The following is a 24,428-nucleotide window of genomic DNA, read 5'->3' on the forward strand; positions in this document are numbered from 1 at the left end:
TAAAGTATTCTTTGCATCTATGAAGATGTTGAAAAAAAAAGAGTGAAAACTGTGTACAAATTCCACAAATGGGAATGTACATCTTCTCAGAAAGCTATAGTAGGCTTAATTATTATAGAGTTAATTATTAATAAAATCGGGTTCACTATTAAAGACAAATCTCCAAACTTCTAATGCCCCTATTACTCAAAAATTCCATGCATAAAACTAACATTTTTTTAATATCTAACCAACCTGAACAAGGGGAAACAAAGATATGAAAGACCAACTATAGACTTTAAAAATATGTTGTATTCTTGAAAACACATTTGACTTAATTTTTCCTTCATTTGGCTTGTATGAACAATATAAACAAACAACATAATGAAGACAGAATCACCAACTGAGAAGACAGATTAGCACAAGAGACTGGGGAGCTTATGAAAAATTCCCATGATAAAATGGAACAACCTGAATGCTTTTAATTTACCTGACAGTGTAGTAAAGACAGATTAGTTCAATGTAAGGATAGGAAAAAAAGGAAGAAGGAAGAAAAAAACCCCACACCACTCATGGCAAGTTTTTCTTGGATTAGTCTTTGGATCCCAGCAGCGCCATGAATGCAGTAAGCAGAATTTTAAAAGGAGTTGTTGTACCTTTTTTTTCTTTTAATCCTTCCCCCTTTTAAAGCTGATATTGTCCTATGATCTTTTTATGGTTAAGGCATTTAAACCTTTTTTTTTTTTATTTAAAGCAATTATGTTTCTATTCTTCATGCTTGTTAAAAGAACTTAAATTATGTTTGTTTTCACAATCAAAAAGGCACAGCTTTGATATAATAAAGCATCTAGGTGCCAGAAAAGGCTAAAACTCCAACTACAGGAGTATTGTTACAGAACTTTTAAAATAATAATGAAAAGGTACAATGCCCTGTGGTTTCTGAAGGAGAAGTCACCAGCTACAAGATTGTCTTCACCACTTGAATATACTGTCTTCTCTTCTATTACTGTGCCTGGCAGCTCCATGATGATGTAATTACTGTTTTGCAAACTCTAAAGGTTTTCCTTCACAGAGACTTCCCCTCACACATTACTTATATCCTGTTTGCACAACTCGTAGCTCAAGAAGGGCAGAACATAGGGCAGGTCTCTGGTTTGCCTTATTGCCCCTACACATCAACTTTGCCCTGAAACCGTCTCCACCAGCTAAATCTTACTTTCTGTCAGAGGACATCGAGAGAGTTCCTGATTCTCCCTGCCAGACTGGATGTCACAAATTATGTACTGTCTTGTTTATGTATAATACTTTTCTTGCTTGTCAGATCCTAGCACTAGAAGAATCTATTTTAGATCAGAAAAGTGAAAAGATAATGCTTGACAGTAGCAATGAGATTATTCTATTCAGAATTAAAAATGTATAGGAAATAACCTGCCATTCAATAGAACATAGGATCGTCAATTAAAGGTAAAAACAAACAACAACAAAACCAAAACAAAACTCAAAACAGCAAATCTGAACCTTCATAACCTGCTCCAAGTCATTCATTCCCACCCAAAGGCAACTCATTCATTGCTTGTCAACTCATTTATATATCCTAGCATTCTTTCACAAACCAAAAACCTTTCATTAAGCAAAATTTAAAGCATGTTCAACAGAGTAGGATTTGAATAAAGACAGCATAAGCAGATAATTGGTTTATATTTGATCTGTGTAACCTGTTTAGCAAACTGCTATGTTCCTGGCCAGCTGAAGCGTGCCCCAAAGGGCTTTCCCTTTACTCTCCCTTACTTTCATCCATGCTTCTCTTTCACACTCCTTCAATTCTTCCAGGGCTTCCAAAGCCTGTCTTTTTATTTATTTATTTTCTTTAAGGATAACTCTCCACCCAACCCAAAGCTGCCTTTCTAAAAAGGCTCCCATGTAAACATCTTCCTGCACACTCCTTCCCTCCACATCATTCAGTAAGTCAAGCCAGCTTTCTTCCGCACAGCTACCCAAGAGAAGCATTAGGGGTTGGTGATGCACGTAGGCACATCCTAAAGGGCAATACTTAACTTGCCGTAAATAGCCTGTTTCGCAAAGTGCTAAAAGAAAACGCTGGTACGGCAAATCACCGTATTTATATGACATGCCATAAAACTACTAACGCAAGAGGTTTATTACTACATTGCAGCAGCTGAAGGAAGCAGCAGAAGCAAGTGTTAAAAGTTCTGCATTGGCTATAATAATTTTGGTGGCACAGTTAGAAATCCTCCAGCATTTAGATACCCACATTTATTACAAAGTAAAAAACGTAGCTGTCACATATAGGTTCACCCACAGTTCTTTCTTTCCTAGTTCTCTAGATGTTTTTTCAGCTTCTATTTTTTTGCTTTCATTTAAAGGGAATATAAAATCCAATGCATAGTGGAAGCGCTTGCTCTTTCACAACCAACATTCAGAAGTTTGGTGTACACTAGTGATATCTGTACTAATCTTTGTTATACTCAAAGAAAATGACTTTATCAGTTATCTTGTCATTTTTATCAGGTCTTCAAGAACAGATTTAACTTGAAACAACTCTGTCTCATGTCCCCAACAGTGTTTTCTGCTTTTGATTTTTAATCACTGTCCTGACAGTGCCTGAAAAGTCCCATTTAACATCCTGGATCAGGTTATCACAAACACAACCGGCACACTAACCACGCTTTGCTTCCCCTTTCTCTGGCGCCTAAAAGCAATTTCATATTCCCTATAACTCACCATTTTTCCTCCCACTACCATAATAAGAAAGTTACGTTAATACAGGCCCTTTTGTCCTCGAGGGATAATTGTCTCAGTCAGTAGTAATGAAGGGATATATTAACTTTTTATTTATTCCTTGGGATGAAGTAAATTTTTCAAAAATAAATTTTAATTTTAAATTTCTTCATCCTTAAGCTAAAGATTTGAGAAGAAAAAATAGTAACATCAACTTTTATTATTTACCATAATTTGCAAAGTCTGACTAATTAAAAATTTGGAGGAAATCTTTCTATTTTTTAATAGAAAGTTTATTAGCAATTTTTTGTCATCTTGACCTGTAAGCCCATATGAAGATGTTACTTTTTTTAAGCCTTCTTCAAAAGTCCCTTCATCATAAGTTTGACAAAAACTAGAGCTTGAGTAACATTCTAATTTAAAAGTAACTTTTAATTTTATTAGAATTTAACTTCTAATCTCATTTGGTGTAATAGACCTCTATGGCCCAGGAAATGGAATCTAAGTGCTCTCCCAAAATATACTCAAGTCTGCATAAAAACATCTGGTCCACAGCCTGATATCAGAAGGCACAAATCACATACCAGACATCAAGCTGATGTTCACCTCATCAGAAATCATGCTGTGCCATGATTTAGTGACAGGTTATTTTAGCATCCCATAGAAAATAAGAAGTCTCAGTGAATATTTAAATGAAGAACTGAATCATCTTAAAATAATCAAATCATCATTTAAAAAATGAAAAGTAACTTTGCCAATTTTGTCATCATATTTAGAAAGAAAATCATCTCTATATAGCTGAACTTTTAAAGCCTAAACCTAAAAGAGTGAGAAAAATGGAACAGGAATATATGTCAACTTTATTATACATGTAATATCGTCTGAGGTGAGTGTGAGATGACAGTCTTTCTGTAGGCTGTCACATGGCCCTTGCCCAACTGCCCCCAACTCTGCTAATAAAAGATTATATCTCTCTACTCAACAGCATATTGGGTGTTTTGTTTTTAAACTTCTCTACAAAGCGTGTGTGCGCACACATACACATATATGTATAAATATGCATTTTTGCCCTGAATATAACATTAAGAAGATATGATCACCTTTATCCCTAAAGAAAGCAAACAAAGCTAGGGTCACAAAAAATAAAAAGTTCATCTAGGTTGAACAAAATCTGTTAATTATATTTTCATGGTATATCATTATGATGATATCATTATGATAATATAAATACTATGAAATAATTTATCAAATAAACTAAATATTTCTCAGGGTATGCAATTTGTTCTTTATTTGAGTACTAAGAAACTTAATAGCAGGAGGAATACTACAGTACTTAAGTTATTAATCTCTGAAAATTGAGGATCACTGATCCCTTCAAATAATGTTCTTCCCTACAAGACCTACCAGCTTCTGATTTGTTTTTCACTGGCTCGTCTCTCTACGACCTGGTATCTAGAAGTAGAAGAAAAAAATCTAGTATCTAGCCATATTTATACGAAAGAATATAAAATATAAAATTAGTATGTCCTATACCTTCATATTGCTTCCTGGACAAATACTTAGAACACCAAAAAGGACAAAACTTCTAAATCCTATTTGTAGCATATTTGTGAATTCTAACCCGTTTGTGGGGGGGGGGGAATCTTTCAGGCTACAGCTGACTAACAAAGACGCAGATGTTAACACTTCGTGCAAAAACGCTGAAGTAACCACTTTTCATAGATTCAGGAACTACCTACCCTTGAAAACATACATTTAAACCAAACCACAAGTATAATGGAGTATCTGTAGTTTTCTTTTCCCCTTAGTAAGCCAACTTCAATCCTACTTTTCCAGTATAAGTAGTTACGCATGTGCGTGCTGCTGCATACTCAGACCACAGTCAATCAAGTGGAAAGCAGTTGCTGGGAACTTGGAGAATCTGAGCATTTGCTCTGATGAAGGGGAGTTCACCAGCAAGTGGATCTTCTAAAGTCAGCCCAGTGGGTGAATCTCTCCTTAAAAGTCAGCCTTCATCACACCTACAGATCAAACATATATGGAACCAAAAAGCCAGTATATGCCAATACCTGCAAAACGGTGTTTCACTTTGTGTCAAACTGTAGGCCTTCACATACTTAACACTAGTCTGATTTGTCTTAATACAGGTCAGAGAGTTACTGCACTAAGTACAGGCATTAATGGGAACACAATCATTATCGTTGTGACGACCAACATGTTTCGGATAATTTTTTTTTAGTGATTCTAGAACACAAAACAGTACATCCTGGTTTTCTAACATACTAAACTTGTTAAGGCAGTTTGAATTATTAAACTTGCACTTTGAATTATTAACCTCTAAGCAGCTATGCGCCTGATACCCAGAACTATTTCACAGCAATATAAAATATTAGGCGTAGATGAAATACTACTATGGAGATCATTAAAATATTTTTGAACATGTTACCAAACCGAACACCACCAGCATTTCGGTCAAGTGCCTGAAATTTTGTCGTAGAGACAGAAAACAGTGGTCTTCACATTGTTCAATGAGTATGTCCTCAAGCCATGCATTAGATAAAGGAGACTCTTCATTTTCAAAACAGTAATAGTCCTCGTAAAACACACACTTAACATGAAAGGCCACCCCTTACAGATGCAATGAATTATGAATAAGAATATTTATGGCACTGCAGACAAATAAAGACTTTCCTTCAGGGGGACTAATCAGTGGATTTCAGCAGCAGGTGAGAATGAGAGTAAAGACGGTAGGAGCAAAATCCTGGTTCCTCTTAAATTCATGAGAGTTGTGCCTCTAACTGCAGTGAAGACAGGATTTCACCCTCAGATATTAAAAGCATAATATATCTTTCTTTCGAGGATCAGAAAATAGCTCAGTTACAGACTGTGACGTGTAATTAGGGTGCTATTGACTCACATTTAATGTGATTTAACGTGCTTGACCAAGGCCAGACATCTGTGAGCAAGATGGCAGAGCTGCATAGCTGCAACAGCATCATATGACACAACATCCCTGCTGCTCCACGTGTGATTAATTTGGGGGTCGGGGAGCAGGTATTGCCCTCTTCATTTCCTGAACAATCCAGTAAATTCTTTCTTGCTACCAACCTAACGAGCCGGTAAAAAAAGAAAGCCAGATCTAAGATTTTTTTCCCTAAATTAGATACTGCAAGGATAAAGCAAAACACCATTAATCACGATTTAGTCAAAACAGTTACTAATATCTGCCCTTAAGAGATCTGTCTGGTTATATAAATCCAAGGTTTTATGAAGTTTGCCCTGTAAAAAAGAAAATACTGCCAGCAGTGCAATGCTGCTAATATTACCCTGGGACATCACTTCAGTATAAATATAGAAAGACTGAAGCCTGCTTATGACAATTACCAGCACCAACTTTCTGCATCTGCTCTAAGACCTCCTCAGAAAGCCTCAATAATTAACCATTTTTCATGCAGTGGTTTTTCTCCTTAGGATATGTAGTTTTGCATTCATAGCAGTAGCACAACTTTAATATTTATGTTTATAGGGTTAAATATGATGAGTATTAGTTAGTGTTTTAACTCCATAAATGCTACTTTGCATTTCCAGAACTTCCAATTCTTATCTACCTTAATGGCAGTGGATGGAGGGAAAAAGTTAGTAGTTTATAGAAAAAAACCATACCTAATATGTCTGATTTCTTTTCAGGAATCTCTTCTTATTCTTGAAGTTTGGCCATTTTACAATAAAGCTTTTCAATCTACTATGACAGGAAAGATATTTTCCCTTACACATTTTGAGATTTTTTTGCTTTCATGTTAAAAAGATTCAGGATTTAAAGTATTTTTCAAACAGTTCTCAGCAAGGCTAATTAGTCTAACCAGCAAACCACACTATCACAGAAATACTGTTTCTAGTACCCAGACTTGTTCAGAGCTCAGACGTTTATAGTTGCTGTGCTACACAGCTGCACTCAATGTTACAATAACATTTTGTTACTGAGAAAGAGAGATGTGCTAAACGCAGGACTTCCTTCAGATTGTCTTTGCAGTTGAATATTTGAGAAACCAAATCTGAAATGCCAATACCTCCTTAAAAAGAAAAAAAAAAAAGCCTCTTGAAAATTTTAGTAGAAAAAAGGATGAATCTTCAAGACACTATTCAGTGTATGGAACTGCACACATTTTTCTCAAAATACAATGCAACTGCAGGATACAGTTTTTGAATTCTATAATCTTTTCTACGCCGAGCAAAATGGGATCAAGGTGCGTTACAACTTTTTTCTTCCAAACAATTTTGAAATCAGTATCTTTATTTTACAGTGTCTCACTAGTTATTAATTGAATGAAATTTGGAGAGAGGCAGCTCGGTTACTTTGATACGTATGTATGTATGATTTAATTTTGCGCTTCAAATATTTGCATTTTATGAAACTGAATTTCTACAGTGAGGCACAGGTGATTCAAAAATCACATCTACACAGGGATATCATTCGTTCAATTTTGCTCATATTAAGGCCAATGATTTAACGTTAGCAAAATTAAGTGCAACGTCACTTTTTAATGCTCATCTAAAGCACTTTCTTAGTTAATTGTTTTGTTCACACATTGTGCAGTTGTTCGAATTGACTCGTGAAGCATCGTAAATTGATACTAACAGGTAAAACACTCCACCGCTAAGCTGTGTATGTCCCACCCCACAACAGTGCGTTGCTAGATGTTTGCTGGAAACTGCAATGCTTTTGTCCCTGCAAATCATACTAAAGCTCTATGATTCCCAGAGATACAAATTACTCTAGAAGCATTTCTAATTAGCTGCTGGGCTATGCAGACCATAACTTTGGGGGCAAATCATGAGAGTCATTTATATCAAGAAAATGACTCAGCTGGAACAGCACAGGTGCAAAAATAAGATTATGTGATTACAAAGAGCAGAAGATGCTATGGAATTATAAGTACTTAATTATTCCCACAGTTTATATAGAGCATCGATATTTAGAGGAGCATGACTCCTGGTCTCAGTCAAATAGCAGTAATGAAGGTGGTAGAAATAGAGAGTTATGACAGAAAAACCTTAAATACAAATTAACTTGCCTTAGAAACCTGCTCACAGCTAATCCCAGAGATGCAGTGGCAGAATACCCTATGACCATTACTTCAGCATGCAGGGCAACTACTCCTCTCAGTTCACTCCTAATGAGCAGCAGTAATAGGAAAATGATCCCTCTGAAGCCAGGATTCTTGGAGGCTTGCTTTAATTTGCAATGGTTTAGCGAACTGTGATTTCAGAGCTGCCTTAGTATTTATATCATCAAACTATATGAGCTTATTAAAGAAACAGACTCTACTGGGGTCAGAGGACTTAGCGTAACACCTACAGAATGTGCTGCAACACCTAGAGTGGCCTAATAATGAAGTTTCATACACCTTAAAAATTCAGTTTTCGAGGTTTACTTCGTTTGTTTAATATTCTAAAAGAACAGTAAGCATCAAAAGAAATAAACTGTGGTTTCTAAATAAGGGGAGGAACACACAATGAGAGTCTCAACCGGTCTCCGCAAAAGGAAGGAGAATGGGGAGAAGAAGGGGTAGGGGGAGGCAAGTGGCTTTCTATAAGCAATCCAGGCCATTTACTATGTAGCTTCACTAGATTAGCAGCTCCTGAATCACCCATACAGAAAACATGGTTGAAAAGTAGACCCCTGCCTGTGATAAGAGCTATTGTTTTTACTTCCTGAATGGCTTTTGGGACAGAACCTTTCTGAGTGGTGAAATCTCACAGGAAACATTAGCCTGCAGTTAATTCTGTAACATACAGCAGGTACCACATAGATTCTTGGGATAAAAGCCATTGTTTTTGTACTGGTCAAAACATCCTGGGGGGAAGAAAGTTATATTTCAGCAGCGCTGAAACTAGAAGGCTTAATTTAGAATTTATCTGTAATCACCATCAGAGCAATTTCCAAAAAAGTATTTGTAAAATGTCTGTGGGAAAGTGGATCTGAATTGTCTGGGTAACATAATGGCAGAAATAAGTGTGTAATAAAAATAAACTCTCCATTTATAATCAAGAAAGAAGCCCTCCCAACGACTGTGTCTACAGAAAGCTTTTTGCCCAAAAACGTCCTTCCAGCTGTGACAACAGTAGAAATGGACAGACACTCCAATGTGGACAAGGATCTAAGCGGTATTTACAATTAACACTTCGTTGCTACTCTTAAAAGTCACATCTGTAACTTGTGATAAACTGATTAGTCTTGACTGAGGGGAAAAAAAACAAAATGTGTTTGTGCAGCAGTAAAGACAGATATACATGCTTGAAGTATACACTCTTCATTATGTATCTCTGTCAACTTAAAATGAAAGAAGACCACACATCTCAACATAATTGCCCAATCTGAACTCCACTGTTTGAAATTTTCTAAGCAGTTTAACAGCCTGATTTACACTGTTATTCCTGAAAGAATTCAGTGACTGACTTCTTTAAAAATAAAAATTTAAACCAGGGATCTTATGCCTTCATTTAAGAATCTGCAAATGGATTTTCAAAAGGAAACTAATCCCTGTTATAGAGTTAGATATCTAAACTAGTCTGATTATCTTCATGGAGATAACCTCTCCAGTGCCCAGCTACCCCTTATGGACAGCAAAATTCTAGTTAAGGTACTTACTTTTGAATAATTAGGTAAACTACTAAAATAAGCATAAAATCTCAAATAATGATTTTTAGTTTTTTTCATTATTTTATAGTATTACTCTCTGAAGTCTATTTAAATGGGTTTACAGAAACTAAAGGCATAGTGACAAGGCAGAACATGACGGAACAGTAGCCTTTAGTCACTGAATAACTAATGATAACTAATGAAATAAGTCAACTTCTCCATCTGCTTTACTCCTCTTAAGTTCTCCTCTTCTAGTGATTCCTCAGCTGCCTTTTCTTCTATTTTACTCTTCTTTTTTCCTCTTCCATTTTCCTCTTAATTTTTTCCTGTTGTCTTACATTCAGCGACCACTGTGCCTGTAACCCTCCTGCGGTGCCCTCACGTTGCAGTGACTGGAGTGGTCTGACTTTATTCCAAGCTAGTTGGCCAGTGTTTGTGTGCTTTGATTTCCTCTTTAACCACTCAAGTCTGTGGTAAGTCTGAAACTTTTCCAGTTCAACAGCTGCCAACTCTGACAGAAACCATAACTTGCTAGCTTTCTTCTTTTTTTGAAATACAAACAAGGACATCTAGTTTTTATCTGTTTAGACTTCAAGAAAACTCTTTTGATTTTTCCCATGTCACCTTCATTACAACTCAGAGGAGTTACATAGGGTCACTCATTTAAAAGAAATTCAGAAAGACTACGAATAAAGTATTAATACACAAATCAGAGCACTAAAAACAGGCCAGAGAGGCCCTTGGGGATTCAGGATCTAAACAGCCTTCTAGACATTACAGTCTGGAAAATACAGAAGAGGCAGCTCTAGTCATCAAATGCAAAACCTAACAAAAAAAAGGAGCAGACAGACAAAACACAAAGTAGCTCAGCAATTCAGTTGTTTACAGGCCTTAGTCAACACTCACAGAAATGGAAGGTCCTTTTTTTTTTTTTTTTAATATATATCCATAGCTACATTTGGTTACAACAACGTTATCTGTGCAGTGCCTCACAATAAACCGTTTTTCAACTTTAGCGGGCTTCTTAAATGGCCCAGCCTTTTGGGCGATAGCTCTGCACCAGCTGCTTCAGAGAAGGAAGTTCTTCGGCTGCTTAACAGACTGCCCAGGCCACCCTAACGTTATCGTTGGGTTTGGTGAGCGTGGCAGAACAACTCTGCAGAGCTACAGGAGGGCTTTCACCAATAAAAGAGGGTTACTGCATTATGTTCACACGTCAGATCTGGCAGAGCTTTGGGGCAGGCTAGAGGCTGCAGCCATCCCCCAGTCAGCCACCACTGCTGCCTCACCAGCTTGGTTTTAGGTAGGGAGGGAGCCAACTACACAAAAAGGGTGGTGGCACGGGGAGACCTTATGAATCTATATTAATCTGGGACAGTTCTCCAGGTCCACAGCACAGAACAGTTACTCTGCACGCACACACATATCCCTTTATAACTTTAATGACATCATACTATAGGATAACTGCTTGCCTTTATAAACATGAGTCAAAACGAAATTCTCCTTGTGAGGCTGCTTGCCTGAAGCAACACAGATGATCTGGCCTTGCCTTCTACAGCGAGATGACTGGCTCTGCAGATAACAGGAGCACAGTGGATGTCATATACCTTGATTTTAGCTAGGCACATGACACAATCTCCCATAGTGTCCTTATCAAATTGCTGTGAAGCAAACTGGATAGGCAGACGACAAGGTGGGTGAAAAACTGGCTAGACTGCCAGGCTCGAAGGGTTGTGGTCAGCAGTACAAAGTGTAACTGGTGGCTGGTTAGTAATGGTGTTGCTCAGGGCTTGATACTGGGACCAGCATTGTTTCATGTCTTTATCAACGATGTGGATGAAGGCAAATCATGAAAAATACCAACGGTGGGGGGAGAGCAGTTGATGTGCTGGAGGGCAGGGCTGCTAATAAGAGGGACCTCAACAGCCTGGAGAAACAGGCTAATGGGAACCTCATGAGGCAAGTAAGAAGTCCTGCAGCTAGGATGGAATAACCCCCTGCAAAAGCACAGGCTGCGGGGCTGACTGGCTAGAAAAAGACTTTGCAGATAAGGACTTTGGGCCCAGGCAGGCAACAAACCGGACAGGTCTGCAATGCCCCCTTACAGTGAAGGCGACCAACTGCATCCTGGACTGTATGTGCAAGAGATGGTAAGTGCCCTCTATCTGGCCCTTGTAAGACTGTATCTGTAGCGCTGCGTCCAGCTTTGGGCTCCTTGGAACAAGATAGATATTTACATACTTGAGTAAGTCAAGTGAAGGGCCAACAAGATGATTATGGAGCTCGACTGCATGACACATGAGGAGAGACCGAGAGAACTGGGCTTACTCAGCCCTAGGAAGAAGTGATCTTATTGCCAAATGGGAAGGCATAGAGAAGATGGAGCCAGACTCTTCTTGGAAGTGCAAGGCGATAGCATGAGAAGCAACAGACACAAGTTGGAACACAGGAAACTGCAATTAGACGCAAGGAAAAATATTTTACTGTGACAGTGGTCAAGTACTGCATGAGGCTGCCCCAGAGTTGATCTCTCTCTTTTTGATGCTGAAACTCAGCACCAATGCTATCCACTCTGGGAATCCCAAAAGTTACTCTACTTCAGCATCATCTCTATCTGCATGTATATGTGTATGCACATACGTGCGTGAGAGACAGATGCACACACACAGCGGAAGCACAGAACGCTTCCAAAACCCCAGGAAGCATCACTCCCGCTACGGAGATAAGACAAGCCAGATGATGAGAAATCAAAACAGAAAGACCAAGTTTGGGTTGCACAATGAAAATAGAGAAAGCATGAGATAAAACATACCACAAACAGTATCAAAATCTAATAATTTTGATATAGTTTGTTATTATGTATGTATGCAATTTGATGGCTCACATTAATACAGAATACAGGTAAGGACCTCACCTGGTAGGTTAGTTAAGGCAGATAGCCAATAGCCAGACATCAGTTAACTATTCCCAAACAAGGTATTGGTGTTTTGGTTACAGAAGAGTCCACAGAAGAAAATATGAGAATTTTGCGACCTGCCTTTTGTGACTTTTGGTCACAGAAGAGACACCTAATTCTGTGCAAACCAGGTTGCCACCGTTTTCATGTTCCTCCACAGGAATAATGAATATCAGGCACTGTAGGGGCACTGACTCAGCACACTGGACATGGAAAACGTGAATGCATGTGGATATGCATTCTTTCATGTCTATGCAGTTATGATCTGCCATTTAAATCCCACTTTGTTTTTTGCCTTCCTTTACTTTTGTGTAACATTAATCAATATTCCTCTAAGCTTACTACAGTCATACATACAGTAACTATATAAAGCCCATAATTTAGTTCCCTGAAAGTAATATATCTGCACATCTCCACAATCCTTTGAGAATGTTCAAGCCAACAAAAAAGTAAACAAGTCTTATAAAACACGGGCAAACTTTTTCAGCTTTGTTATGAGTTATATCTGGCTACACGTAAACTTGCAAACGCACTTAACTTGAATTCACTTAAGCACCCTGAACTCTCCGCTAACCTGCTGCAAACAAACCTACATTACAAGTGTAAAACAAATTGATGGTAAAAAAAAAAAAAAACAAAAAAAACCTGAATGTACTGTGTAAACAGCAAAGAAAAGAAGTCTCTCAACAAGCATACAGGACAATGTATACAGCATCTGCTCATGTCTGAGGCAGTTTATACAGGCTGTAGAGTCTGAGATTTTAGTCTCAGTACAATTGACAGAGATAGGTCTGCCTCATTATGCTTCGCTTTTCAGAAGAGCATTAGTCTAGTTGGAAAATAAAGCCATTTCAGCTGATTTAGACTGACACAAAAAAGCTACTGTATTTGCTGAGTATTTATGCTATCACTTTCACAGTTTCATTTCAAAAGGGATCATTACCTTTATCTACATATTAATTCTGTGAGAAAATTATTCAAAATAAAACAAGGTCTATATTATTCAAATATAATCAAGATAAACCCTAGATAACTCCTAGAGAAAGAAGAGCAGGAGGATGGCAGATACCAGAGTACTAAGTGGAGATAGGTATAGCAATACTACCTTTATGAGACAGTAATTAACAGTAAGTGCTACTTAAAAGCATATACTTCAAGCAAGTACCCAACATTTTGCCAATAATATTTTCCCATCTACAAATCTTGTAACCTTCTTTTTATATTGAATTCATTTTATTAAAATGATAAAGAATACCAAGTCTCATTCTCTCTGCTTTTGCTGAAGGTATCATAAACTGGAGCAACCTATGCAGTAGAATACCCTAAAAGGAAAATGGCATTGTAATTACACAAACATCCAGGATGTCTGAAAAATAGCTAAAGAAACAAAACTAGTTAGCACTGAAAAACTCATTCCTAGTATTTTCATAGTTGACAGACCAAGCAAGTCCTACGCCCTTGTAACAATGTTGTTACAAGGGCACTTTTGTGCTGTTTTGTGTTTCAGCACTGTTTTCATACAATGTACCAGAGAGAGCAATAGCCTACACACCATTTCTCAGCAAGAGCATCCCTATTTTTTTAACAATTTTAAATTCAGTTGGCAGGTTGAGGGCATTTTTTCAAATCACAAATGTTTAGAACATTTTTTGGAACAATGTATGTTCAAACAAATGTTTGCAGCTACAAGCATTACAAAACCCTAGTTAGAACATACTTATTTTACCTGCCTTAACTGTTTACTCATATGCTTATTTAACGCATCCTTCCCTCATAATAAATGGTATTTTTGATATTAAGACAGATGCAAAAAATTGCTGTGGTTAAACTAGTTGTATTTAGACAATGAGAGACAAAGAAGATGAACTCTAGTCCACAACTATCATGTTCAAAAGAGGAGACACTGTAGAAGAACAGAAGAATCATAATAGATCACAACCCTTCAGACTGTTCCTTCTGCTATCACAGAAACCTAGTATCTTAAAAAATAGCTTACAGCAGATACCATTACTTCACACCACCTTCTATTTTTCAAAATCACTTTACAGCCTATCTCATAAAGCTTGTGTTATTTTAGTTAACTATTTCATTAAAAGGTATGGTTTCACTCCCATATTTGATTTTAAGTATACAAACTATGCCATCTCACCATATTTCCACTCAATGAAACAACAGCTGTAAAGCAAATAAGCTGCTAGAATGCATTAGCAATATAGAAATAGGGCCTAATTTAAGTTTAATGATTAAAATTCCCATAGTAGTCTCTGAGATAAGTTCTGCAGCTGTTTGAATTGCAAAAGAATGCATATGTTAGATATCAGCTGCTTATAAAGTGTCTGGAAAATGCAATTTGCACTAATCCAGCTTTTAGTAGGGGTTCAAGGGACATATACCTTAGTGCTTAAAGAGAAGAAAAGGGAACATATATAAACAAGCAAATGAACTATACAGAACTGAGTACGAGTTTTATACCATTTCTGTGATTTTTACATACGCATATTTCTAACTAACTTGGAATATGTGGCCTGTTCCCACACAGAAGAGCTACCATTTAAGTATGCCCAAGAAGCACTTTTGAAGATCCATACAGATAACAGCAGAATTCCCCTGCAAACTACAGACACAAACTAGTGCAGTAAGCATAAGCACAGCACTAACTTGTGTCTGCTGTTCAAGCAAAATGGATAAGCCTAATGAAGACATGACTTCAGTCTGAATTCGAAGGCTATTTAAACGGTTATAGTGCGCTCGGTGAACAGATGTCAGTTCTATTATTGTGAATTACAGAAATGTAAGTTGATTCATTCAGCAGTCCTTGAACTACAAACCTGAACTTCCGTAAAGGTGTTGATTCTTACATAGATTATTAACCTGTAATAACATGTTCCCCTCTGTTACTTAAAACTTCCATCTGTGCTATTCGTCATTTAAGTGGTATAATTTAACTATAAACAAAATCTCAGAGTTTTTACACTTTAATTTAATAAAGAAATATTTCTACAACAAAAGACAATTTCAGTATGTGTTTGAGCAGCTATATTAAATCAGTGTATTATTTTACTTTTCTAAATAACAGGTATGGGGAAATGATCCTTAGTTTTGGAAAAGAAATGCTTTTAAAGGAAAAAAAAAACAAGAAAACCCAACTTACAGAAAAAAATTGCTAACTAATAGTAAAGGGAGTTTTTCTTTAAACTCTTTAACAAAGATGTAAAACATAGGCTGTGTTCCTGAACACAGGAACGTGGCTGACTAAACAAATCCTTCAGTAAACATTTCCCCAGCTGCAGTTTTAAGCTTAATACCAACTTAAAATGTGGAGACTTATGCTACCTTCTGCAAAATGATTCAAGTTTAGAAGCAAAGCAACATCGTAAGATATACATGACTTACAAACACACTCACTAAAAACAAACATCACTAGACATTTATCTCTTAAAAACAAAAAAAAGACACCGAGTCTGGCACCAGTCTGCAATGCAAGAAAGACCATGTGATAGTTAGGCACTTGTGTATTAGTTTAAAAATAAGTTAGATAAGCATGTGATGAGTGACAATTTTGTACTTGACCTTTGCTTAAATAGCTCCTTTTCATAAAGTCCACACACATCAACAAAATTCCAAAAAAATGCTAGAAGCCTATTTCTCTTCCAATGTCTTGAAGATAAACTCCAAAAAGAAAAGTTATGCATGGTTAGGAGAAATAGAAAACATATGTTTTAAAGCAGGAATTAAGGGGGGAAAAAAAAAGAGAGAAAAGCATTAAAGTCTTGTTGTAAATCAAGCTGATGAAATTCAGCATGTTGAGTTACAGAGACAGAAGCTTGGGGCTGGGTATTTCCAGTGGGAACATTTCACTCTGCCTAGCAGGCAGGGAATTTGGAAATAGAGTTTCTCTTTCCTGAGACTGAATAGGCTTATAGCATTGAAAGGGAAATGTTTTTAAGTCAGGACATGGGGATACATTCTGCATGAAATAGGGAACCCATAGTTCATTCTTTAAAAGGTGTCTCATCATAACAGTTACCTCTGAGTAACTGTCGGCCTTCCTTCTGATGGTCTTCCCCAGTATTAAGCAACTGGACTGTCATCTATAGTGATTGCCTTTCCCAGAGTGTCCTGGGTGGGTTTTCTCATTGTTGTTTATATTTATTGAAATATCAGAGAATCACAGAAGTCCCCAAGCCATTCCTAAGTTACAGATTTGAAAAATCCCTGCAAAAATGGGAAGGCAATTATAATTCTCAAAACCATAACGGATCAGTGTGACAAGTTATGACCAGAAGAGGTTAAAGTGATATTCAGCTTTCTTTTCTTAACAAGAACCCCTCCACTGTACCACTAACCTTTATTTTTTTCCCTGAAACCAAAACCAAACATAGCCATGGCAGAGAAAGTTTCTCTCTCCCGCCACAAAAGTTATATAACTAAATTCAATATATATAAGGATAAATTCTGTTTTAATTAATACTGACAAAATCCCAGCAAGAAAACCGTCTAGACTCCTTGGCAACGCTGTGTAAAGGGGAAAGAAGTCAGCCCTTCCAGACTTTGGCCTGCGTCTGCTAGAAGGCAAATCAACAAATAAGGAGGAGTCCTTCCCTCCCCCCCCCCCCCAGCACCCCCACAGAACAAATTTCACTTTTCTTAATAGGAACACACTTCAGGGCTTTGGGGTGTATCTTATCTCAGTTCATGTTTCTGTCACATAGGGCAACAAGGTTATTTCCTTCTTTCCTGAAGGAGGAAATAAAGCCAAAGAAGAAGGGAACAGATTAAACGGAGGTCTAAGGAACTGCCTTCTTGACTTGCTGATACACAGCAGCCAATACTACATTGTCAACTATAACTGTCATATTTAGATTCCACGCATATAGACCTTTCATGTTCGTGAAGACGTTTTATTTAATGAGAGGAGTCAGCAGCTCTTTATCAGACTTATGAAAAGGAACTTCAGGGACAGTGCCTGAGATAACTGCACGCAAGCAGTTTTTACGTTCACAAGTTTTATAGAAGACCATCATCAAGGTACATATGGACATAGAGAAATAGCTCAACTTCATTTTCTAGACAGTACTCAGTTCCTTTAAGCCTTTTGCACACTTTAAGCTATTACTATACATCAGAGCAGAAGGGAACACAGAATATTTGTACAAGCTTCAGTTTGCAACAGAATGGAACAGGTATTAGCATTCTTTAAAAATACGCACGCACAATTATTTTTGTTTCTTGTAGCCTAAGTATGGATCCAAGACCTTATCTTACCCTCACTTTTTCCTTCTTCTCAATCAAAGCTGGACTTATGACAAGCAAGGATATCAAGCACTTGGGTAAGAAAATTAATGTTTACTCTCTGCAAAGAGAGAGGGTATCTGTGAAAGATTTTCACTAGTGTGTCTGGCACAGTGAATTCATCTAGTTCACCAAGGGATCCCAAATACAACCGTGAACCAGTCGGGGAGAAATACCTCCAGACCCTTTTCAAATGCTCACTTTGGTATTTGACCATGCTACTCAAGAATAATAATAAACATACTATAAATAAATATATATATAACAAATAAAAACCCACATACAGACATGAACCTCTGTGCCATCACACATGCAGTATCCGGTCAGTGAGGGAAGGAATTACCTTTTGTTTCGGTCTGTCACGGTTTCTTTCCCCCCGCCATTTGGTGAAAAAGTACTGCATTGTGCTCTCCAGCGTAAGAGTGCTGAGGGCACCCCTCAGCATCTACCGACCGAGCACCCTCAGTTCCTCAAGCTGCAACTCGCAGAGACGTACCTGAACCCCCAAGGGAGCAGAAACTCAGGAGGTCTGTCCCACCTGTGCTAGCTGGTATTTATTAAAACACACATTTGTCCATTGGACAAGATTTGTCCGGGTGCAAAAGACAGGTTAAAGGAAATATTTCAACAGTTTTTCAGCAAGCCATCCTGCTGGAGAAAAAGTTATGTTTCCAGACAACATTTACAATTTTATTGCCTAAATTCCAAAACGGGGTGGGGGGTGGGGGGAGGGAAACAGGATGGGACTGGGGACTTAAGCTGCCTCTTTCAAACTTACTTATCCATGGTATAAATACTACTTCTCGCGCACATTTTGGAATAAAAGCAAGAGGAGGAGGAAGAGTGCAGAAATCTGCTCTAGGCATTTTATTTCTTCTAAGACTATTAGAAACAAATAAAACCATTACTCAATATAGTACAGTGAACAACTTGCTTTTACAATTAGGAATCTGAAAAATTTTAAACTACCCTGCATTTCAAGAATGAAGGTCAATAATGTAAAAAAATGCAAATTTTAAGGCTTCTTTCAATAATAGGAAAATTTCATCCCACCACAAAAATCCAAATTTTGAAGTACATTTGCTATAAGAACAGATCCAGGAGAATACAGTGGGATTAGCAGACATCCCATAAATTGTCTGAAAAGTAATGACTTATGTCAGCTGAGAGGTTAAAACAAAATCACTTCAGAAGGCAGTCTACTTGAATTTTGTCATAAATATCAGAATTAAAATAAAAGTGCTATTTAAGTTTCAAACCTTGTCCCCTCTCCTCCCTCCTAAAGAAAGATATTAGCACATACAAAAAACACATCTAATGTTAAGGTTAATAATTCTGAAATATTAGATTTTGTGCCACCAGTATTATCTGCCAAATACAATTTTAATATTTCACTTTCCAGTTATTATTTATTTATTTAAAGTATATTTACTTGAGTGGTTTTGCTCTCAAGTCACAGACTGATGTTTACAACCAAAATGCCTTCTTCCTCCTCAGTTTTCTGAAAGCTTAAATGAGAATCTCATAAATCATACATTCAGGTATTTCAACAGATAATGCAAAATCTAAATTTTTTGGAGCCCACCCTATTTAGGGGAAATTTTTTCCATTAAAAATTACGTCCAAGTCAAGTCTAAGACCAAATCCAAGCATAGCATGGAGAAGCTCATTTGTGAGGCTGTATCCTCCGACTCAAAATAGGTGGAGTAATGTTCCTAGTCATTTAGAGCGAGGATAATTCCATTGTACCTCATTTTCATTTTAGTTGACATGTAAGAAGTTTAACGAATGCTAACGAAACAGGTTGCCAGAATTAGGGAACTAAAGTTATCTGACTCAGCTGATGAGCAGTAAAGACACGGTCACTTAACTTGAAACTCTCAAGCTGCATAACACTGTTTAAAATAGGCCACTTAAAAAAAAAACACACACAGACACAAGCAGTGAGTATATAAAAGCACAGACATTTCTTGCACTAACATACGTTCAGAAAAACAGCATTTTTTTCCAAAAGAATGCCTTCTATAGTGCTTTTGTTTTTTAGTTTTTTTTTTTTTAATGTGAAAAGCTGGGAGTAAAGGCAACACAGTATCAATTGTAAACATGAAAGATGAGGCTATTTCACAGCGTTTACTGTAATCTGAGAAATGAAAAAACGTTTCTTGGGATTCTGGCCAGATGTCCCTTAGGAAATACATATGTGGGCGTTAAGAGAAGGGACGCAATGAACGCTTTTCTCAACATGGAGGAAATTATCTCCAACCTCAGAAAGGACACAAGGGTCAGAATTAAGGACATACAATATTGCAAGGAACTTCAAAATCATCTTTTCTCACTCAAGTAGACTAGGACACGTAGCTCATTCTGTGATCTAAACACACTTCTGCAGGTCAGCATCTGCCAAAAGGGCGGGCAGCAAGCCCCTTCCAAATATTCTGTGCTAACCTGCAAACAGATTCCAAAAATTAGTTAGAGTTGTCTATTTTCTGAATCACAGTTTGAAATAATCAGGAATGCAGTACTGAAAGGAACCAGTTGAAACTGCAGAAAACTTCATAGCATAGTTACACAAAAGGAAATCAAGGTTGTTCCCCCTCCTCCCACCCTGCCCAAGTAGTTTAACTTAAAAATTGTGGATCGTCTTGATTTCTGGTCATCTTCCTTTTGGGTTAACAGAGTAATAGGACGGTGGAGTGTGGGAAGCCACCTAGTGACGAAGGAGCACAAATATGTCTGAAGCAGCCCAAAGTTGTAATGAGATGACGCAGCAGGAGCATGTGATTATTGCTGTTTTTCTCACTGACTTGCAAAGTTGTGTGGTGTACTGCAGTTCAGAGAATTCCACAGTGATTTTTGGCAACTTTTATGAGTCTCCCTGAATCTTTTAAGACAATTGTGAAATAGCAAATTTTCCTGAAGATGAGACATACCAGAGCAAAAGGAAATGTAACAAAATGCATAAGGAGAAGGTATGATGCAAATTTTAATCATGACGGTACTATATGCAGAAAAAGCTAAGATTTGTGAGGCTGGGAGGAAATTATATAAGAGATGCAAATGTACAAAAATGGAAACAATCAAAACCAACTATTTTATTCCAACTCAACGGAGAAATTTTTCAGTAGACCCAAAAGAGAATGCTTTCACGAGGTAGAAGAAATAGTTGTAGGATTTTTGTATACTTTAATAAGAATTCCCAGTAACACAGGAAATCATTAAACTGATAGCTCCAGATATTACATGAACACAAAACATTTCACAGCAAGAATTCAAGGCCAGTAACGTTCGTTGTGTACAAATGATGTGTCGCAATGGTTTTTGCCTATGGCAAAGAACTTCACTTTACCAACATGTACCTTCTGACAACACTGAAAAACCTCACTGCATGTAAACAGCATACGACTGGATTATGTAAAGAGCCTAAAGGATAACACAGATTAGACAACAATTTACTTTGGTATGTCATCCAAGTACACCACTGAAGAACCATGTGCAAAATCCCTCATTATAAAACCAAGAGAACAAAAAAATTTATTACAGCAAAGCTGGCAGTATTAGCAGATATTATGAAAATGTCATTGTCTATCATCTTGAACAGTAGAATAATGCCAAAGGAACCACTATTTACTGGAACAGCTCTTACGTGTCATACGTCAGCAGACTTAATGAAGGATTGGCTGAACATTGTTTGGAACAGCAGACAACGCATGCTCTTCATAAAAATAAACGCCCATCCTAGATGCATTCAAACAGCATCTAACACCAGCAACAAGGAACACAATCAAAGAAATAAATACTAATCTTGAAGTCATACTACAAATGATGTCACAATTGCAGGTATTTAATGTACTAATGAAAAAGTCCTTTAAGATCATTCAAAATCTCTTTACTGAAAACAGCCCTTGGCTGGGGATCATGCTCTAGCCCATATATGGGAAGTAAAGAAGCCCAATTCAGGATTACTTTGTCATTGAATTGAGACAGCATGGGATCAGACAAATTCAGATGCTGTAGCAAAAGGGTTTAACAAGTCCTATGCTTAAAAGTCCCTGGACGGAACTTAGCATGATTTGTATTCAAAGTGAGTGGACTTCAAACGGTGAAGACACTAAAAATGAGGAAGATGACAACAGGGTAACAATGACAGAAATTAAGAGGTGGGCAGCGCAAGAGCAGAAAGACATCAAGTAATAAAGCATTAGAGAAAATAAATAGCTCATTCTAGGCAAATCCTTAGTGAAAAGGTTATACCCTTCTTATAAAACGAAGATAGGTATGTAACAAACTTTCTACGTACCACCATCTTTCCCTTTTGAGGGGGCATCTCAAAAACAAGGTCATCCTCCTTTTATGTTAGCATGCTAACAGAGACATTTACTCCAGAAGAATCTGCAGAATATTTACTTCATATTCACTACCTTTCAAAGCAATCTTCCATAATATAGATCAGTACCAATGGCAAAACTATCATGTGCAACAGTAAGAGAAATCAAAGACATCAACAACTTTCACATTCCCTACAGGGGAAGGGGGTTTATTATACTAAACTGCAGATATTCCAACAAGATTGACCATGCCTGATACTCAGAGGAACACAGATGACTTCAGTGCTCTCCACCAATATGACCAACAGGGTAACTCCTCCTGCCCTCCGCTGTTCGTTTCAATGTATGAGCAATTCCCATTAAACAGACACCAAACATACTGGTTTTCATACTGAACAAAGCACAGACCTTCCCTACCGAATCATCTGTGACTGATCTCTGATGTTTGGAGGAAGAGAGAAGTCAAGTAAAGAGGAAATAAATTATTCTGCCCCTGATCCAACTAATTTCTTTTCTTTTTTACACTATTCTTTTACACAGACCGATCAAGTAAACTAACTAGTAAAACACAATCTTTTCCACTCACTTCACTTAGGAAGCCTAAGCGAACAGGACACATCTTCTGTGATAGGGACACAGAACAGAGAACAGAAAGCTAACCCACCGTGAAATGTAGAAGTGATTAAAAGAAAGACAATTAGTAAGAGGAGAACGTGACCTACACCTATGTATCACTTCTTCCTGATAATTTCTGGTAATTCATTCTTTTTTTCCCCTTTTGCATGTTCTGGGTGAAATTGTTACTGGGTAGCACTTACAGATAATCTAGCAGACTGATTTAGACAAATAAAATACTGTAATAGTTTTATATCCCCTTCTTTAAATGTGAAATGTTAACATTATAAGAAACTAACAATAACTGAAAAAGAGTAATCTTTCAGAGACTGTCATCAATACTCTGTTTAAATATACTAATCAGGAAATAACGACCTTGGATGTGAGTTACAGTAAGCTGCAGTGGAAAGAGACCTTAGGCAAAAAAGTTGACTTAGAACTTTCTGTTGTAAACAACTCTTTTTCCTCTTGCCTCTGTTACAGCAGTGTGGTTTCTTCAAGTTTTGGAATACTAGCTTTTCAGATGGTATGATAAAAATTCAAATGCCTTCCACAGATACAAATAGTTGTGCATTCACATTATATACTTCAAACATTTCACGTATTTTAATTTACATAATGAATTTGTGAATTGCTGTGCAAAACTTTGATACACTATACATGATTGGTTAAATACATGCTTAGCACATAGTCATATAGTATAGCTGGAAACAAAAATTATTTACCTGCAAAATACTGATTAAAATATTTAAAAAAGAGTTGAAGTGGAGAGGTGTCCTTTCAAAACAATATACATTATCTTTCCAGGATTACTACCCCCTGTGTTTTCTGAGGTTAAATTGCATGATAGGCTCTGTTATACATGCTTGAGCTCAATACTGAATTATAAGAAGTGTCTATTTTAATATTAAAAGCTCAGAGAGGACATAAAGTAATTAAATCACTTTATATTTGCTTGGGAGTTTGCTTTAAGTATTTATCTTGATTTAAAGTAAATATATTTATAGTAGTATATAGTAACTATAATACTATTATAATCAGAAGTAATGTAGTGTAGTAGGGTTTTTTTGTTTTTGTTTTTTAACAAAATATGAAGTGATTTGTAGTTCAGACTAACTATTCATTCAAGATGGGGGCAGCAATATTTTAGAAGATGGAAATGTTGACAACATTGTGGGAAAGTTGGATTGATGTAAGTATCTAAGAGCTTGCCAAAATCAAGTCTATCACTGTCAAACAGTAGGTAATTCATTTTTTCACACAGCAGAAGGATTTTTTCCCATTTCTCTATATATTTTAATCTGGAGATAATATGGTACTAGGAAAGAGATTTGAGTGCACATCAGAAAATACAGAAAGACAAAGAAATAGTAGTTGTTTTGTTAAGCTGATAAGATTACTACTGAAATATCTCACTACCTTCAGCATAGGAGGGCAAAGGGTTCACAGGTGCTCAGACTTATGCCATTATATCCTTTTTTTTCCTTTTTTTTTTTTTTCCCCCGTAGTGCATAACACAGGCCTGAAATATTTTGCTATAGTTTCAAGATGGTGCCTTCAGAAAACTCATCCCAAAGGCTATAAAGAAGTCAGAGGTAACGTGAATGCACAAAGCAATTTAACAGCTAGACCCATAGGTGTAGATAACATTTGCTAACTACCACAAAAAGGTAGAAAACTCGCTCAGCCAGTTCAATTAGCCAAAAATCTGCACAGGCAACATGGCCCACTGCAAAAACTCAGGGATGTAACCATCAGAAGTAGGGTCTTTTTTTACAGCTATTACCAACTTCTAATTTGCTCCTCTACTTAGAAAGATTCTAGTGCATACTAGTTGACAACTAAACTACTGTGGCGCATGTTTGTTTTAAATTAGAGACGA

At 37.1% G+C, this 24,428-nt stretch overlaps 1 protein-coding gene across 8 annotated transcripts in view; it reads right to left on the reverse strand.

Annotated features, from left to right (window-relative positions):
• Positions 1-24,428, reverse strand: part of CDKAL1 (CDK5 regulatory subunit associated protein 1 like 1) — a 563,996-nt gene that overhangs the window by 366,832 nt on the left and 172,736 nt on the right. The window lies entirely within an intron of this gene.

Source organism: Struthio camelus, chromosome 2, assembly GCF_040807025.1.
Source record: "Struthio camelus isolate bStrCam1 chromosome 2, bStrCam1.hap1, whole genome shotgun sequence".
Taxonomy (NCBI): domain Eukaryota; kingdom Metazoa; phylum Chordata; class Aves; order Struthioniformes; family Struthionidae; genus Struthio; species Struthio camelus.